This window comes from Paramormyrops kingsleyae, chromosome 4, assembly GCF_048594095.1.
Source record: "Paramormyrops kingsleyae isolate MSU_618 chromosome 4, PKINGS_0.4, whole genome shotgun sequence".
NCBI classification, from domain to species: domain Eukaryota; kingdom Metazoa; phylum Chordata; class Actinopteri; order Osteoglossiformes; family Mormyridae; genus Paramormyrops; species Paramormyrops kingsleyae.
In genome coordinates this window covers 49,568,011-49,572,359 of record NC_132800.1, presented here as the reverse complement: position 1 = coordinate 49,572,359, position 4,349 = coordinate 49,568,011, and the positions used below count along the sequence as shown (strand labels likewise).

General features: G+C 48.1%; 1 long non-coding RNA gene across 1 annotated transcript; it reads right to left on the bottom strand.

Moving 5' to 3' along the window:
• Positions 1–583: 583 nt before the first annotated feature.
• Positions 584–3,459, bottom strand: LOC140589087 (uncharacterized). Its single transcript, XR_011990279.1, has 3 exons — positions 2,824–3,459; positions 2,600–2,732; positions 584–2,017 (listed from the first exon to the last, which is right to left on the bottom strand). It is a non-coding gene; the product is annotated as an uncharacterized lncRNA (long non-coding RNA).
• Positions 3,460–4,349: the final 890 nt, after the last annotated feature.

The window sequence follows — 4,349 nt, the reverse complement described above, 5'->3', positions numbered from 1 at the left end:
CGTGACCAAACAAACTGTTCCATATGGATGGTGTGACACGGAGCCATCACTAACATTTCAGCAAAGGCACCTGCTGACCTGTAACTGTTGACCTGTGAGGTTAGTTGACAATCGTCTCATTCAAAGTGGAAGTACATCTCTGCCAGGGTGATCAGGGGTATGGGAAGCCAGGGGACAGAAAGCAACCTGCCTGGGGGGGTGGAGTGGGATGCAGGTAGCATGGGCAGACACACAGAAATCTCACAGCGGCAAACATACAGCTTTCCTGCCCCATTGGAGCATGATGGATTTATTCATTAAAGTTATGCTGTCCGGATCAGTGACAGGAAATTAACAGAGGACAGCCCAGTGATACAGGCTTCTGAACACATAAACTAAATAAACAGTAGTAGAGTGAACCAAGACAGCATATGTGACATGTTTGTATTCACATCTTTGTGGGGACCCTCCATTCAACAGGAGGATTATGAACCAAGGCGGTGTCTTGGACTGTGACAGCACAGTAACAACTCAATGACACAGAATTCTGAACAGACAAACTTTATAAAAAGTAGGATATTCAACTAAGAGAATGAATCACTGTCTGAGACACTAACATCACAATGACATCACAGGCTTCAGATCACACATTAAATAAACATGGATATTCAAGAGAATGAATCACTGTCGGTGACAGCGACAGCACAGTAACATTAGAGGCTTCTGAACACAAGAACCAAATACAGCCTGGAACCTGCACAGTGGGGTGATTTGGGTTTCACTCCAGAAGGCAGATGCGTGCAGGGATGCTAATTCAAATGTTAGCCTGCTTGTCCTCAGCTCAGTGTCGTGCAGCAGGGCTCTGTGAAGGGACCTTATTCTCCAGAGTGGTTTTAAAGGGGACCGTGCTTCAGAAACTGTTCCCACCTGTCATTAAGGGACTGCAATCCTTACAGTCTCAAGCCAGATGCCTGGCAGTTTGTTGGAATTTTTATATTATTTTAATATCAGTTTGTACCTGGGAAGTAATTTGTAAGAAATTTAAAACCAAATAATCAGAATGTCAAACAAATAAAGAAAAGTAGCTAACAAGCTGTTGCTGCTGTTAAACACTCTAGAGATAGACTTATAGATACAGGCTGGGAGATACACTTAGACCGACAGACACAGGTTGAGAGATGCACTTGATTGATGGATTCTGGCTGGGAGATACACTTAGACCGACAGACACAGGTTGAGAGATGCACTTGATTGATGGATTCTGGCTGGGAGATACACTTAGACTGACAGACACAGGTTGAGAGATGCACTTGATTGATGGATTCTGGCTGGGAGATACACTTAGACTGACAGACACAGGTTGAGAGATGCACTTGATTGATGGATTCTGGCTGGGAGATACACTTAGACTGACAGACACAGGTTGAGAGATGCACTTGATTGATGGATTCTGGCTGGGAGATACACTTAGACTGACAGACACAGGTTGAGAGATGCACTTGATTGATGGACTCTGGCTGGGAGATACACTTAGACTGACAGAAAACAGGTTGAGAGATGCACTTGATTGAAGGATTCTGGCTGGGAGATACACTTAGAGTGACAGACACAGGTTGAGAGATGCACTTGATTGATGGATTCTGGCTGGGAGATACACTTAGAGTGACAGACACAGGTTGAGAGATGCACTTAAATTAACAGTGACACAGAGATATTGAGGGGATCCACTCTTCAAACAGGATCTCTGTGCTCCAGTTGGGATCTATGGCCTTCAAGCACTCCGCTCTTACTGCAGCTCAGCCAGGCTGGGCTGGGCCCGACGAGGGTGGCGGGGGCCACTCGCACTCGGCCTTCTGTATGAGGGAGATCTGAGTGATGTGGGGCCTCTGACAGCCGTTCTCTGTGTCCTGCTGTCCTGCCCGCCGGCAGCGTGTGTGACGGTAAAAGACCTGTTACAGCTAGTATGCATGGAGTGGGTCCTTGCTGAACCACAGGCAGGCCAGGCCTCGTTCCACATCAGTGTTGTGTGCAGACCTCCCTGTGAGCAAAAACAAATGGCTAATTTAACATGCGCTCTGACAGGCTCCTGAGGGCCAGTGGGCCCAGGGTTTGCTTGTCCTCCTCACAAGCTGGAACAGCCGGGAGCCCGATCTGGATGGGCCCACTGCCAGGCCTACAAGAGCCGGCACGCTCAGCCACAGGTGTGCGCCGTGGCACTAGCTACCTAACGGACCCAAACCTTCATCTATCAGCACCAAACTGAGGGCATCGGTGACCCAAAACACATCAGAACCATATATTCTGGGGAAGTCGGTATGCGAGGAAACGTACTGGACCAGTGAACACTCATCATCTCATCAGAGATCGATCAACCATGCTCTTCATGTGACACTATCATCAGTACATGTGGCAAAAAAATCCCAGGTGCCATTGTGGGTGTGGGCACTGCCCCCTGGTGTTCAGTGAGTGTGGGCTCGACATACCGACAGGCATGTTTGAGAGTCTGCCTAAATGAATTAATTTCCTCCTTTTTCAACAAAATCAACTCAATTAATTTGCTTAAGGAGCAAAACAGTTTTGAAAGGGTTCGATAATTTTACCTGGATAATGAAATATTTACCTGGATAATGAGAGAACAGCCAGGGAGGAACTCTGGTTGTCTACGATACATCTGTCCACATGGACGTAGATCCTAGCCAGATCACAGACTCCCTCTACAGCACTCAGCCAGGGGGCCGCTCTTCCAGGGAATGCTGAGAACATGAGACCCAAGAGGCGTGTTTTGGACAGAACAGGAGCAGTCAGTCACTGGGTATAATCAGTGAGATTGATGTGCACACCCACCAGGGATATGCACACAGCACTGTGTGTTCCTGTGGAGGGCTGTCATTTCGGGCTCTGCTATTGTGAGTTCCTGTGTGGAAGAAGAGAAGCCTTCCAAAGCAACACAGCACGGCTCTGTGAGTCACTGAAGGCAGTGTTACCCAAGCACACTGCAGCTCAGCGGCTCCACACGTGTCTCCAGCCCAGAGCATGCTGGGACTGCATGCAGACGACTCATGCATAGAATCAGCCCTCAATTTCTGGCACAGGGGCTCCATTACCATCACGCCTTAGGGTGTTCTGGGAGAGTGAAACACAGGGTCGACAGGGTCAAACAATGCATCGCCAGTGCTGGACCCAACACCATATTCAGTGTTGCTGGCGTGCCACAGGTTTCTGCTGGACCAGCAGTCTCCGCATGAGCAGCTCTCCATCCCAGCAGCATGGTGGGAAAACCGGCTGTGAGTGGCACCTTCACTCTGTACACAAACAAAGGCACAGACACTCACAGTCTATGGCTCACAGCAGATTTTTGGAGCCCTCTGGCATCCATTCCTGGGAAAGACAACATTCCATTTGCTGGGCTGCTTGGCCCGTCAGTGTTTTGATGAGCTCTCAGAGACTCGGCACTGAGGCTCGAAGTCCTGGTGCCTTTGTCTGAAGTTGCAATAGCGGCACCTTCACCAGCATTCACCAATGCTTCCCCGCACTTCCCCATGCATCCTGCTTTGGGACAGGTGGGGGGAGTCAGGGCGTGAGCGGTGTTTAGCACTGCTCTTAGTCCATCATCCAACGAGGTCAAGCTTCTTTCATTCACTTGGCAAAGGTGATTTACTGTCTGGCACTTTCTATAAATGTTAAGCTGACAGGCTGGAAGATTGAAACTAGACCCCTTTAGCACCATCCTCCCATTTTTATTTATTATTTTTCAGATTAAAAATGTATTTATTTGTTCTGACAGAAGTTTTATAAAGTTTCAGCTGGCTATTATGTATATGAATTTCCTGATCTAAATGACTGGTTTGAAAAACCTTCAGGGTAGATCTTAAATGTCTCCTATTCCTATTTTAATCCCTGCTAATCAGTATTGTTTGTATCCAAGCCATGCAACAACAGATAGCAAAACTAAGATCTTTCCTCTTCTATAGCAACACAATAACTTATGTACGTCCCTCCTCAGCGTTCGTCCTACCAGCTGGGATTCCACCAATCAGGCCTCAAGTTTAGTGAGACATCATGGAGATCAGTTCTCAACTGAGGGCAACTCTGGTGGTGAAAAGGTAGGACCACATAGTACTCCCTGGGGGGCATCTGGGGTCAAACGGTCAGGAGAAACACGCACAACGGATTCTGCCTGCGGCTGTCAACTTCAGCCTGAGCAGTGCCTATGGGTGTCAACTGGACCAGAGATGGATTAGGTCTGTCCAGAGATGCAGGGGCTCCGTAGCTCAGGCAAAATTGGTTTAGATCTGTCATTGACCTGCTGACAGAGGTGCATACTGGGAAGGCCACATATGAATCCATTCTGAGGGTGTGCTTGTCTTTTA